At 39.3% G+C, this 15,829-nt stretch overlaps 1 long non-coding RNA gene across 1 annotated transcript; it reads right to left on the bottom strand.

The window, feature by feature from the left end:
- Positions 1 to 1,234: 1,234 nt before the first annotated feature.
- On the bottom strand, positions 1,235 to 14,724 carry LOC121670793. Its single transcript, XR_006018268.1, has 3 exons — positions 14,237 to 14,724; positions 4,200 to 4,329; positions 1,235 to 4,009 (listed from the first exon to the last, which is right to left on the bottom strand). It is a non-coding gene; the product is annotated as an uncharacterized LOC121670793 (long non-coding RNA).
- Positions 14,725 to 15,829: the final 1,105 nt, after the last annotated feature.

The raw sequence follows: 15,829 nt of genomic DNA, 5'->3' as shown, positions 1-15,829 counted from the left end.
AGAGTGTCCACTGACTGTCCAGTAAAGGGAGTGGAACTTAGATTATTTAAACCACCTGAGGTTTTTTCAAGATCACATAGGATCATGACAGTATTAGGAAATGAAACCAGTATTCTGAGGAACACCAACAACTGGCCCATCATTTTGTTTTGCATGTCTGATACGGCCATATGTGACTGAAGAAGAAACCTGAGCCTCAGGACTGTAAAATGCATGAGGGAGCAGGTGCACAGATTTAATTTACTTGGGCTATGACACCTTTTTCTGGTCCTTTCTAATTCTTTAACAGTTGTTGGGTCTGCTGGTTTGTTTGTTTTTTTTTTTTTTTGTGTGAGTTTTTTGGGGAGACTTGTTATTCTACCAGCAGCAGAAAGTACCAGAACTCAGGGGAAGATGCTTGTTTCTCATGGAAATGAAGTTGGGAGATAAGTATAGAGAATTGAGGCTTTTTTTCCAAAATTAATAGTTCTTTTAAAAGTACTTTCACTGGCTTTATAGCAGTTTGAATTTCACAGTTGTGAAACATATAAAATATTTTGTATATTTTTTATACTTCAGCAGCAAGAGAATAAAACTAAACAATTCCCTTCCTGTGAGTTGCTGTGCATATCAACTGCTATTCTGTGATCCATCTTATCTGTTAATGGTAGCATCAACATCTGGCAGCCTTGAAAAACATCCATTACTTTTGAATTTTTCAGATCGAAAACTTGAAACAATGAGCAGGGATGACAGATGTCAGTCACTGCCTCTGACAGGTCAAATGCAAATTTTTGCTTGAATGGTTCAGATGTTGCAGCATTTAAAGCAAAACAAGAATTATTACTACAGTATAAAATGAATTAAGGTGCACACACTAAATGCCAAAGACAGATATATATATCCCAATAATATAAAATTACTGCCAGTCAAACAAAATACCAACTAGGGGCAGCACAGGGAGTGTATGGCTGTCTGACAAGGCAGAAGAAGATTTGTGCTCTTCATTGGAAACACTTTTACAGCAGTCAAAAGACAAATCTTGAACTTGACAAAGAAGGTCTGCTCTGACTTTGATCCTATCAATCAAGAGTCCAGTAGGTCCTAACTCAAATAAGCTATATCTTAGTTTCAACTTTGGACAAATATAAAGTCTTTTTCCTTCTACCATTCTGAAGAATAATAGATTTACTACTTTTTTTTAGGCCTATAAGAAATGATCTTTGGAAAGTTACTGATAGTTTCAGTGTTATTGACAACTGCCTCTCCAGAAAAATATCAAGGTGACAAATGCATTTGAAAATGACTATTTTTAATATTGGATGGTGTGGCAGAAAACTAATTAAAAATGTCATTTATGTTTTATTTGTGCTAGGAATACACTGCCAGCACCTCACTAATATAGCACAATAGGCCAGATAAATTCTGCTCTCACACTGCAGAGAATCCACAGTAAGTTCACCTGAAATGAAAGCTACAGCAGGAGAAAGCCAAAGTTGTGCAATCTATTGGTAAGCTGTCTCTCTGCCCACAAGGACTGTCCTTTCTGGCAAACAGGTTTGAGTCTAAATCTCCATCTCTTATTCTTTCATACTCAAGACAAGATTTAGAAAGCAGGAAACAGACATGGGATAAAAATACATCAGAAAAGGCAAGGCAAGCTGGGAGGAACAAAGGGCGAGAAAAATATAAGAAATTTTTCTACAACATTCATTCCAGCTTCTCTGTCATCAACCTTATTTCAGTCCCTCTTTACTTTTGTATCATACCTTTATTCTGTTGGTTATCATATTTATCTGAATGGGGTCATTTAGCAAGTGTCAGGCTCTACACCTCAATTGCAAATCCCAGGAGCAGAAATCTGTAGACAGGTTTGGAGTGTATAATACCTCTATATATGAAGTATAGATAACATATCTCCTAGTTCTTGATAAATAAACCCCAGAAAATTACTGCTCTGGAGTTCTCTTGCTTAAGCAATACAAAAGTCAGCATTATTTTAACAAGAAAGAAAAAGAGAATGCACAAATCAATTTCTTAGACTCAGCATTAAGGACAAAAACAAGTAGGAATCCTTTCTGAGGCCAGTTCAGAAGCCTCCTCCAAAACTTGGAAAAACAGTCACACACATTAATGACAGTTTAAGGCTTTTTTCCTCTTTAATTTCTTGCAGAGTTTAATAACAAGGCAATTCCTTGTAACAGGAGCAACCAATGGACTTGGAAAAACAGATAAGCCTTCTGTCACAAACCTTTTTCATGTCTCTTCTGCTGCTTAAACCCACAGAACTTGTCTTGTTTACATCTATTAAGCACCTTTGTTGCAGCCACAGTAGTGCCACTTTTCCTTCCCTTACATCACAATCTCTATTCAGCACCAGTATGGATCCTGAATCCTGCAAACAGCACAAATCCTATGAATCCTAATTCTTGCTCCCTAATGTGAAGTACCTCATCACCACCATCAGACAGATTTCTGCACACTATTTACCCTCAGCAGAAGAGGAGGTGCTAATAAGTTAAACGGTACCCTTGAGTTGAAACACAACTAAGCCCATAGGGTTTTGCTACCCCAGCCAGCTTTCCAGGATTATTTTGATAAGTATGCTTTGGTCCTTGTGGCCAGACAAGCTGGGATTTCACTTGTTGCCTTTTTTATTCCCTTTTTCCTTTTTTTTTTGTCTCCACCATCTGTTTTGTAAATCCTTGAATTGATAATGTAAAGGTCATTGTTTCAGCATACAGGGATTTCATTAATAAGGCAGAAGTTGGCAAGAATTAAATGAATATACACATATTAATAAATGTATACATGCGTGCACTGCCAAAAGTGGTTTGGACCACATAACTTTAAAGTATTTGATAAATGGCTGGGAGGGTTCTCAGAGGAAAGTTTTGAATGACTGACTCTAAAGAAGAGCTTCTGCTCAGATCCTGGGGTCCTGGTATGGATTCTTCCCATTTAAAACAGACACAATTAAGCACATTCCTGGGCGTTTTTTTTGTGTGTGTACATCTGCATAGGAAAGACTGTTGCAACACTGTATCAACAATATAGAGCAAATGTCCACCTGAGATCCTACAGGAGAGGAATGGGATCTTAAAATTAAAACCTGAAACAAAACAGACCTCGCTCTGGCTCGGAGAGACTCGTAGTCACCAGCACTGGGTGCTGGGATGCCCAAGAACTCTGTCCAGCTGTCAGGGCAGGGGTGATCACACAGTCCAGCTGGTGGCCAGGCATCCCAGTGCTCCTGTGCACAGACGTAAGACCCAGGTTCTGTTGAGAGGACAGGCAGGACAAGCGATGGCCACTGTCAAATCCCTGCCACATCTCTGTAGCCCTTGGTATGCTGCAACAATGTTCAGGTTTGGGATTTGTGTTTCCGAGAGCTTCTGGAGCAGACAGTGAGGAGTGTCTCCATCCTGTCCCACCTCTGGAATCTTTGGGAGTCATCACAGTCCTTTGCCTCCAAGCCAGGTGCCTTATGAGACTGTGAGGGGATGTGCTGGCATTCTGAAGGTGTGAGTTAACACTGACCCTCGTGGGTTAACAGCAGCCATTCTGAGAGCCTCTTTCCTGCTGTTTGTCTCTCTGGTGCTTCCACAGCCAGACCTTGCCACCAGTTCCCCATTCACACTGTCCCCAGCTTTCTGTTACAGTGCCCTGCCCCTGTCCTTTTGAGTGTGGCATGTACTGCAGCTGGGGGGAGCCGTCTAATGCTTGGAGTCAAGGATTACTCAAGGCAATGCTTTGCAAGATACGAACTTCAGTGAAGGGCTGCTCATCCAGATCCTTGGGGTGTAAAACAAGATGGCAAGGCAATCCTGCAGTGCTTACAGGATATAATGAAGCAGAGATCTGCACAGCTGGGATTTCACTAGCCAGCCAGATGGAGGTGAAATTCTCCTCTGTGATTTCAGGAAGAATCTCACAAGATATTACTTTTGGCAGTATTGAACAGTGGCTACTAACATCCAATTTCTTTTTGCTTCATTCCTTTGGAATTTCAGCAGCATCACTGTCCTTTCTGGAAGAGAGACAAGGGAATCAAGGCACTGACATTCAAAGGTGGACACAGCAGAGCAGGACCTCTGCTTGGGTGTCAGGACAGAAGACTCTGAACTGCTGGTGTCATTTAACCAATTCTAAGACCAGGCAAAAGGAATATAGACATTTGTGACTGTCATACCATAAGTATGTGTATAAAATAGACTTACAAGGCTGTGGGTTCCCTGCTTGATGATTCCCTTGGGTTTAGAATGGCAAAGGGGGCACAGACATTCTTGATAATTCCCTTAAGTTCCTTGTGCTAGGTTAATGTCTTCCTTCCTCCACTCAAAAAATAGTCTGAAACCAAGTCAAATGAAAGAAAAGTTACATGGCATATCACATTCAGTAACTGATTTTAACAATTGTTTTTGAAATGTGATTATTTTAGAACTGAAAAAGCAACCTTTTTTCTATTGTATTGTGGTCATTACTTCTGGGCCTTTATCATTGCCTTAACTGGATAATTGAAAAGTTAACTTTTAAACAGCATTTGCAATGTCAAAACTCTAGGTAGATATTTCAATAAGGATTGATGGGTTTTTGTTTTACCAGCTTTACAGAATGCATGCACCATGCTACATGAAAATAAGGTCACATTTTATGATCCCCTACTCTGACACCTGAAAATAGCTAAGAATCTGTCAGAAGCTCAAGTGTTTCCAGTCACTGACTTTCCTACCATAGATAAAAGGCCAGGATGGGTTTTAGAAAGACTTTCTTTCCATAATATATGGCATATTCCATCTAAATTAGGAACAGGACTTACAGGAGAAACATAGGGTAAAAAAATCTCGAAGATCTCAATTAATAACATAAAATCCTAGGCACACTTAATGAATATTCAAACATTTTCTATGCAACACAGCAGACTATGCATTTTTCTTGAGCAGGGATTTCCCTCCTCAGCCTCATTCTCTGTTTGCAGGTCAGACAAGTTAATGCTTCCTCACATTAGCTCTGTGCAGCTCCCGCTGAGGGAAGGGCCCCCGTGGCACCATGGCTGTCCATCACACTGAAGTGATTAGACAAAATCTTGAGTCCCCTGGCAGTGATGAGGCTCTGCCAGCCTGGTCCAGCTCCCCACTGACTGTTCCAGCCAAAGCTGGGAATCCAGGATGTGCTGTCATCCCTGACAGCATCCATCAGGTGCCGCCTGCCAGCTCAGAGCAGTTCTGACCCCAACACTGAGCCAGCCTCTCCAGCTTCCCCTGTCACAGCTGATTGCATATGGGGACAACAGTAGGATCAAAGGATTGGCCTCTCAAAAGTGATTTTTTTTCCTCTCTGCCTTTGCTATTCAGTATTCCTGAAATAATTTTCAAAAGCACTAACATCAGTCTTTTCCAACACAATAAAAAGCTCACAGTCCCAAATTCAGTTATGAAGACATGTAGTCATTAAAATAAAGTGCTCCAGACAGTAACCCCAGTTCCAGCTGGGGAGGTCTGAGGTTATGAATTCTGATCTGTCAGCGATAAACAGGCAGTCAGATATTCACACATAAGAACAATTCTCTCTGGTATCAGTGTGAAGCATATTGTGGGCAAAGGGCAACGTTTAACTTTTTTTTGGTAACTCTTCACAGTCAGTATCATGCCTCTGAACTCTTAGAAACTTCAGCTTAAGCAGAGTCCATAGGAGACACTGAAGTTTTGGAATGGGAAAGTGTGGAAGGTATCTTTTCAGCTTTATACCGGCTAGTGCTTGTATTTCAATGCCTTAGAAAGCCTCGAGCAGCCTTGAGAGGTAGCAAGGGTGATCTAGCACTTTAGTAGCTCTAAAATCGGTACCTGAATCAGCTGCAGAACAAATACCATCAGCAGAAGCAAAGAGGGAGAAATGCAGCTCCCTGCTCGCTCAATTCCCTGCAGTTAGAAGCTTTCAAATGAGACAGACAACCAGAGATGTTCACAGGAAGATAGCTGAGCTGAGTGAGAGCGTTTGCCTCTCCTCGACCATCTTTATTAGGAGAAGGGGAAAGGGGAGGACTGGGGGCAGACCCGGGGTGACCGGCCAATCAAACACTGCTGAAGAGTCTGAGTTACATTTGGCTTTGCCCGCACTTGGAACAAAGGAGCTCCGAGCACATGTCTTTGGGAGGGGGGAGGGGAAGCTCGGAACAGGAAGCAACAGGAAAGAGCAATGCAATCTGATGCAATCTTTGAGATACTTTGAAACTATAAGTACCAGAAAGGTATTTTTTTCTCCTTTTATCATTGCCCATCACAACTACTGCTGTTGCCATGCAAAAGCCTTTTTAATTTTTTTCTTTTTCCTTTGGCAGCAGAAGACTCTTTATGAGTCAGCAGCAGTTTATTGCTTTTATGTCTCAAGAATTTTTGGGACAGGCCCTCAAATTAGATTGGGTCTTCACTCATGACAGTCAGAGAGAATACACTAATTTCACTGACTGCAGACTGGTGAAGAGCACATCTTCATTTCCCACTATTTTTTTTTGCCCCCCAACATATTGGTAAAGCACATTCAAAAAATTTTGCTAAACTTCCGAAGAGTGGCAGGCAGTCCCAAAAACATCACTGATTTTATTTGCCCTTCTGCATCTTTATCCATGTCTTTGAGAACTGACAGAGAACTTAATGCTGTAAAAAAGTGTTTGCTCTCTTATCATAAATGTGATAATCTCTCCTACATTCACTCAATAGGTAGAATTTTAAAGATGAGATAAACAGATCTAACACCCCACAGGACACATGATCTGGAAGTACATAACAGTAACAAATATTAATATGAGCAGAGGAGAAACCAAAAAGCTTCAGTAGAGACATATCCTGCTGTTTTCCACTACACCTGAAAGGTGTGAGTTACAACTCAATAGAGAGAAAAACAGTTTTCCCCACGAGGTTCAATGTACTAGTGAGGGATACTTGTGGGACCTCCAGAAATACATACAATTTAAATACACAGGGACAATACAAACCAACATAAGGTCTTTCCCATTCATAGTCCAATAAAACCATCCAAAACTGTCAATAGTACAAAGGCAGAGCAGAGACAAGACCACAGCTGTACACAAGATAATCTTTGCTTTCCTACCATGATTTAAACAGAAATATAATACTGAAATAAATATTTTTAAAAAAATACCCAAACCACATTGTGGGCTGTCTGTATTCCTTCTAGTTACTTTAACATACAAAAAACCTGTGAACAAACAACATTGTTTGGGTTAGAGCAGTGCAAAAGGGAAGAGTGGGTAATCAGAACACTTACTGGAGAAGACTACTGAATGATTAATGATTAAACTTCAAACAGCAAATAGATAAGGCACAACATGCAGCATTACTGGATTTATAAAATGCAGATACACAGTGGTCATGGTCTGCCCACAGATACACAGCCCAGATCATGGCTGCTTAAATGCCATGGAAGTCCAGACCAGAGCCAGATTAAAAGGAAATCTTTTCCAGACTTGCTGCAGCCATGAATACTCATGGATCAGTCATCCTGAATATGAAGTTGGGTAAAATAAAGGTAAAACTAACCTGGACTTCAAATACAACCAATAATTAGACAACGGACTGAATTTATGGAAAATTTCTCCCTGGAGCTCATGAGGATTTGGGCTCTGGTGTCACGTTGTAACCAAGGTTACAATAATGTATTTAAACAGAGAAATATTCCATACAAGCTGAAATAATATTTAATTTGGCAGATTGACTGCACACTCGAATTTTGAATTTGCACCAGACATCTAAAGATTGTTGGGCTGGCTGCAAAAGTCAGATGAAACTTTCATTTAGCCCAGTATTTGGCATTTAACAATTCAGCAACTCACAGAGGCCCAGAAGTATTTTAGCCTTGACAGAGCAATACCTTCCCTGCCTCTAAGCTTCCAGCAGTTCCCAAACTGACAGTTGCTTCAATGGTATCACAATTATCCAACTCTCCATCACTTATTTAATCATTTGGAACCGATCAAAACTTGTGGCATCTGAAAAAAATCAGTGGGTGTGAGTTTCTCAGCTTAATTATGCATATAACAAAAAAGTTGCCTTCATTCAATATCAGCTGTCCTCCTGATCATTTCATTTCATGTGCCTTATTTTATGTCCTTTGGACCATGAATAATCATTCCCTCAACACTTGCCCTGTGCCATTCAGGATGGTATAGACCGCTATAATAACCATTTGCACTAACTTGATTTCTAAGCTATAGAGTCTTCGTTATTTCACTTCCTCTGCATACAGAAGGTATTCTGTACCACTAATTATTGTCTGTGTCCTTCTAGGTTATTATATCCTTTTCTAGAGTGAGGTGAGCAGACTTATAGAATAAATTGAAATGTCAGATCCCCAAAACCACATGGAGCTGTATAGTGATGCTTCATCTCTTCTTTTTCAGTATTTCCTAACACCTTCACTGTCCTGCCCACTAACTAAGACCAAGCTAACATTTACAGGAAACTACAGATAAGTTTATAATTCTCTTTCAATAATGGCATATTTAGAACTACCATGATATATATGAAGGTTTTTTGTTTATTTGTTTGTTTGCTTTCCCCTGTGTGCATGGCTTTTTATTGATCAATATTGAATTTCAGCTGCTCCTTGCTTGGCACTGTGAGATGGTAGAACAATGGTCTATGCCATCCTCAGTTTTGATACTCTCCATCATCAGAAAGCTTTCTATTCATCTCTTTTCCATCACCCATAAATATGTTAAATAGCAATCATTCTAGCATCTCATTTCATTGCAAAAATAGATCATTTCTTCTGACTGTTTTCTAACTTTAAAGTAGCTATCAGTTTCTGAGAACGCAGCTTCTTTTGTCTTGTGACAGGTTAGTTTCTTTTACAGCCATTGGCAAGATCCTTCCCAGACCCTTCAGCGTGTTTCAGGGATGGAAAATGCAGCTGGTGCAGAGCAGAGCTATGGAATTAATGAAGAGATATAAATGCTTATAACACTATAGTGGGGGTCAAAATATATAAGGATCATGCTAAAAGATGAGCTTATTGCAATTAAGCATACCTTCTTATTGAAAAAAGTCTTGTAAAAGTGATTACTTAATCTGAAAGAAGCTGTGCTGAAAATTGAAACATGATTTAGACTCGAAATAGAGTGCAATATTTTTAAATGTTGAAGGAAATCAATCATTCAAACAAATAACCAGCAGCAGTGGTGCATTCTATAAAAGTATCTTTCCATTAAAATTATTTCTTGCAAGTTCTATGTTTTCTATTATGAAGAAAATTAGATTAGTCTGTTTTAATGGTCTTTTATGAGTTGAAGCGAGAGTCTACTTAATGATGTGCTGCTTTATTAATTCCTTTATTGGTCCAGTTCCTGGAAAATGTACCAACAATCCACTTTTGTACCGAGCAGCCTGGAAATCTTACACAGATATTAGTTTATTAAAAATAGCAGTTAACAGTTTTCTCTCTCTAATCTCAGCTGAAGAAATGTGCTCTATTAAGAAGCATTCCCACTGCGGTATTTACAAACTCTGTGCCACTCTGTTACACTGTTCTTATGTGAACACTAGGGCTTGGAATATTTAACTGTTACCAAATCTCCTCCTGGATCCTTTGGAGCTGACACCCATAGGCAAAGTCAGTAGCTGGCCACTTCCTGATTTAAATTTCAAGCTAAAGCACCATAGAGATCCTCTGATGGATATGGAATACAACAGCTGCTTAAAGGAGCAATAGATGTCTGCTCTCATCTCCTTGAGCGATGCTGATATAATGCCTTTATTCTCAAATTGCTGTGAGAATCTCCCACGTGGCCAAGGCAGCCAGCACAGGCAATGAGAGGGTTTACTGCTTTCAGCCTCACGATTATACAATTATCTCTCTCTGATATACTGTTCCAGAATCATCTGAGCTGACAGCCATAAGTCTGTTCAATGCTCGACCAATTTATGTAATATTTCTTCCTGTAATCAAATGTCATATTTCTGATCTAGCCAACTTGGTCTTATATTGAGACCACTGGCTCCAGCTTTTCCACGAGCCATGTGATCTCAGTGTGCACAGAGAGAGATTGTCCTTGCTCTGAGCTCCATAAACAAAGAGCAAATGTATTTATTTGGAGGGCATTGGCTACACTTTTTTTCCCTGCATTCCTGAAATACGTGCCCAAGCACATCTCAAGCGATGCCTGTAGTCTGTAGTTTGCTGCCTACACTGCTGACAGTTTAGAGATCAAATAACGATGTGTAAGAGGTGTGCTGATCACTGCAGACCTGGTTATCTTACATTTCCAGAGATGTGCAGCAGACTCACAGGCATCCACCGCCACTCAACAGCTCATTAATCAGCAGCCTGCTGCTCTTGTGTCTGTGCTACTCCACACTGTCAGGAGCTGTGTTTACATGAGAGCTCTCAGTGAAGCTGTTCCTACGAACGATACAAATACCTGTCTGGCTCCTTTCCTGACTGTAGAATGTGCTCATTGACAAGAGCCCACATAGAACTCTCTGGATAAATGGATGCCATTTCCCTCAAAACCAAAAAAAAAAAGTTGTGAGTGGAAAAGAACATAAACAGATCCCTCTCACCAGTTCACTTGGAGTTCAGCATGAGCACTCCAAAAGAAGGAGAAAAAATACAGAGGGGACATTTCCAATGTTTCCTAAGACATATTCTTTCTTTTCTCTTTTTCCCAAACAAGAAGAAAAAGAACTTCTACTTATATTCAGAATAAAGGTAAGCAGTCCAAGATCAAGGGTAAACTCAGTTAAACAGAGGGACCAGAAAATTTGCTTCTAAATTGGGCAATAATGAATGTGTACTTCTCACGACCTAGCTTTGAAAAATAGGTAAGTTACCTGCTGGCTGTTTGGGGAGCACTGTCTGGGACTTGCTTCTGCAGGCTACAACTCAGGAAGAACAAAATGAGGAATGGGAGGCTTTGCCAGGAATGTATGGAGGCAATATAAATGGGATTACAAAGCAAACACTCATGGAAAAAGAGGAAAGGGTGGGGAAGTATGATTTGCTCGACAAAGACTTAATTATGATCCAAGGATTTAGCCTGTTATGTTTATTGAAAACATTGTTCTCCATGAGGAATTTTTGTTAGTGAAGCATAGGCACAATGCTGAACTGAATTATGAACTGAAGAAACAGTAGTTAGCTCTAACTGAATGCAAGGAACAAGATCAGACAGACCATCCATGAGCACAGAATAGGGATCTCTTATTAAAATTTCTCTGCCAAATTTCTTTTGGATATCTTATATTTTGGTGTTTCCTGCTACGATTTGCCATTCTTAAAATAGTTGTTTAAGAAAAACCGCAAAACACCTTTTTCCATAGAAAGCATCCAGAACAGTCTTTGTCCATACCTTCAAGAATGCTCATACTGTGGGGTTATAAATCAGGGTACTACTAACTCAAGAACTCTGGAAAAACCCCACATTATGGTGAGAATGAAAAATCACAGAATGAAGAGTTTGTCAGCCACCATGCAGGACCTTCCTGAGAACGTGGGTCTGTTCCCAAACAACAGCACAGGGGCCAGCAAGATTACTTTCAGGAAAACAGCTACCCCACATGGAACACCTGACCTGCTGTTAACACTTCCACTCAACGTTCTGATAAATTCTTGAGGAAAAGGCCTTCCATTATACCCAGTGCATTTGTGTGCATCAGACACCGTGCCATTGACTGATTTGCAGAAATTAGTCTCACTGGGGAAAGCTTCTGGTGTATCATCTGTTTCAAGAGAAAGAAGATGTAGGATGTGGTGGGATGATGGAACAGTTGTGAAGATGTAGGAATCTCACTGTGAAAACTGCTGTTGACCAAGCAATGTGACAGGGAGCCATATCCAGCCTGATGGTTTTTTTTAACAGCACCCATCTAGTTTGCACACTTGATTTCATATTTCAGTTAAAAATAAAAAAGGTATCTTCTATTTTAGAGGTGGAAGAAAAGCAATTATTATCTTGCCTCGCTAAATCTACCAGTGGATATATGAAAATACTTCAGTGGGTGATAGTTCATTTGTTAAATGTGGCACAGACAGGATGGTATCCAAAGGAAATAAATTATTTCATTCTGGTAATTTTTTAATGCATTATTTGTGGGACATCTGTGTTCAGAAATCTTAATTTAAGTCAAAGGTCTGCCATTTCGGATGCTGCAAAGTAGTACCAATAACAACCAAACCAAAAAAAAAAGGCTGACAAACTTTTAGGATTCTTGTATGTTATGCAAGTTTTCAGACTAGTAATGGAAAACACTGGATTAACTCTCAGAGTAAATGGACAGAACTATTAGCTCTTATTCAAATTCGGTCAATGGATTATGATTTTCTTTCACAATTACTATCTGATTGTTTTTCTGAGACATTTTAATCTCTTTCTTTCACTTCTTAGTTTAGATCATCGGCAGCTTTATCACTCTGTTCCTGCTGATGAAATAAGAATTAACACTATCTTTGGATGCTTGATGTTAAATTAACATTTCCAATGTACTCCTGCAGGAAACACCAACAAAATATCGCAATCTGATTACCCAGCTAACTGCTTCCTTCTCATTTGTCCTTTTGACTAGTAACCAAAGCACTTTTTGGACTGTTTATCTTGTATTTCCTACAAATGAATGAGTAGCCTCAGTATTTTCTTTCCTCTTTGGTCAATAACAACGAGACACACAAAGCCCACCAGATAATCCTGTGCATTTGCCTACATCCACAAGAAAAAATCCTCCAAAAATCCTGAGAGCCATTTCCAAGCTTGTGCCTCGCAATTCTGTCCTCCCTGCAGGAAAACTTCTCCTCAATTCTACCTTCTTACAATCTTTCCACAGTTATGTATGGACACGCAGAACACACAAAAAAGAGCATTTACTTTTTAAACAGTTGCATATATAGCACCTCTGAGGTTTTTAGTTATAACCAGATGCTCTCTTCAGTCTGAAGTCCAGCCATGACAAACCCCAGTTACGGGGGAAGTGAGGGAAGGGGTTTAAGCAGCTCATCACACTGGCTATTATTATCTGGAGAATGTAAATTCCATGTTAAGAAAAGGAGTCACAAGGAAGGAACAAGCAGTGATGTAGCTGAGGGCAAGAGAAATTCAACTGCTTCCCAGCTCAGGAGGGAATATCACCTTTATCCTGTCTTGTCTGCTATGCCAGATTGGCTAATTTAGTGTTCCACTGCCCTGCTTTTAGGAGATGCAAAGGCCACACAAATTCAACATGGATTGCTGAAACAGAACATCTATTTTTTGACAAACTACTCAAAAGATCATAATTCCAAGAGGAAATTTTAAACTAAGAATGGAGTCTGTCCTGAATATTATTGCCCAAAATGTGAACTAATGACTGTATTTGGAACACAACTCTACAAAGGACATCAATTTGTCTGGCACTGATGAGAGGGAAACAAGAGCCTCAATTTCCCTTGGTAGCATCCCAAAGTGTAAATGTCCTGGTAGGTCCCGACCTCTGCAATCGAGCTCTGCAACACCTTTGAGGTGATTATCAAAGACAAATATTAGTCAGGTAATATCTGGCAAGGCAGTGGCCTGGTTTTAACATGGTACACAAAATTCAGCGTGGACATGTACCACATATTTTCTCGAGATAGCATTAAGCAAACAAAAGAATACTAAATAGAAATATTTTTGGTTTTAAGCATTTAAATTCATTGTTGGGTAATGTGATGCAGCCATGTCGTGGCACATATGCCTCAAACAAAAAGCTCAAATCCCTCAAAAAGGCAGAGGATTGCAGAGCATCCCAAATTATCATCCCATGACTCTCAGTGCAAAGTGTTATAACAGAATATGCAGTTTAGGCAGCAGAATGCTATTTTCAGCAGGCTTGATCAAAAGTCATGAAGCTTAATTTCAACATGAAACATCATCTGTCAGTTCAAAAAAGAGAATGAATGATAATCTTTGTTTAAAAAGTGCCAAGGAGTGATTCAACATTCATCAACTCCCTCCATTCTCATTAGTGAAATCTAAATATCCAATTTAGCAACCTTTCACTTTCGTTTTTAGATGATGGTGTGTTACCAAACTCATTTTATAGAGAATAATTGGTATAATACTCCCCTTCTTTCTGTGAAATCCTGAGACGTTTCATGAAATAATTTCCATTTCATCTGGAAAAATTTCCCTTCTCCAATACCTATGAATCAACCCAATTGTCTGCCTGTTTGAGAAATTACTGTCTAGTGCAAATCATCTCTTAGATGCTTTCATTACTTCTGAAGGCCTTACCTCCTGATGGATGGAGTGTAATTGAGCGCAGATGCTATTTGCCATGAATAGGCAATCCAAACTTCCAAACAATTGCACAGTGTTGAGTTCCTCCGAGTGCACAAATAAGCTTCTTATTGTTTTTAATTTTATCCACTGGGCTTGAAAATCACAGCCACATGAAAACATTACCTGAATTAGAAAAGCAGAGAAAGCACTGAATGTCCTGGAACTGCAAAGACGCAATGGTCTTGATCTTACCTGCTTTGAAAAGGTAAGAACTCCTGTAGAGTTCTTTGGGGTTTGGAATGGACCTTCTGTGAGGTACAGAAACAAGATCCACTTTGTGTACACTCAGCATGAGTTCTCTAAACAGAGACTAATTAAAATTTTGACATTTTAGAGTGGTAGTTGATATTTAAACAGAAATATTTCCAGAGATCATTGCACTTGATATTGAACAATGCAATTACTGACATCAGAAATATGTCATTTCCATTGAGTGGATTAGTGTTCTCAGAGCGATGCACAAGGCATATCAGCAGTACTAAAGAGCAAAGGAAAAACCGAACCACGTATGAAAATTCTGTAAATATCAAATACATTCAAAAGGATGACCTTTTATGGGCATCCAATAACTTAGATACTTATTCTAAGTTAATCTGAAACAGCAAGAAATCAAATTTGGAAGGAAGCAAGCCTGAGGGCAGGATTCTTCTTGGCATTTCAGAATTCAGTTTTTTCCTTCTCCTAGAGAACAGAGAGTGCTCTCTATTTAATTTGCATCCCACCAGAAATTTCCTGCGTATTTCAGTTGAGGTAGGAGCCTCAAAGAACTTACTGTTTTGATTTCCAGCTCTGCTGTTTTGAGCATTCTTATAAGGAATTACTTGTGGAAAATATGTGTTTCATTGAAGTCAGTGGATTTGTACAGATATCATACAACAATTTCACAAGTGTAGCACTCCTTGCAAGTGCATTGGTGGGATAAAGATGTGTTAAACTGACAAATTGCCTCAGAGATGTTCAGTTTCTGACACCCACACATCTTGGATCTTGCTACAAATCTTTAAAATAAATAATGTTGAAGCACTTAATTCATTAATTAATTCCTTTCTTCTAGACACTGCAGTGAGAAATCAAATAGAAAACCAGGACCTGCTAATTGGCTAATACTTGTTAAAATATGGTTACTAATCTACTTTTTTTTTTTGTCTTAACTTGAATGTGTCAGAAGAATTTCAAATGGACTATGAATACTCATCCGAGGATTACAAATTTAATTGAGCTGACCATTTGAATTTGCAATTAAAAGGCCTCTGCACAAACCCAAAGGATATTCAGAGGTTTTTTTCAAGTTTCAGGTTTCCTCCTCTGTGACCTGAGAATACAAATCCCAACACTGAGCTTCTCTTCTGTAACTTGCCCACAGAATCAGAGTCAAGCCACACTGGTACCTTATATGTGCCTCCTATAGGAAAAATCACACAGGAAAAAAAGGAAAAAGGAAATTACATAGCATGAGTAAACAATGCCTGTCTATTCAGAACAAGAATTTTTAGCTGTTTTTTGCTTTTGGTATTTCTCTTTTGAAAAGGGAAAGAAGAAAAATGT

This window comes from Corvus kubaryi, unplaced genomic scaffold (assembly GCF_017639235.1).
Source record: "Corvus kubaryi isolate FWS band 111438036 unplaced genomic scaffold, C.kubaryi_AGA036_p1.0 37396, whole genome shotgun sequence".
NCBI classification, from domain to species: Eukaryota; Metazoa; Chordata; class Aves; order Passeriformes; family Corvidae; genus Corvus; species Corvus kubaryi.
The sequence above is the reverse complement of the archived record's forward strand: the minus strand, read 5'-3'. Positions and strand labels throughout refer to the sequence as shown.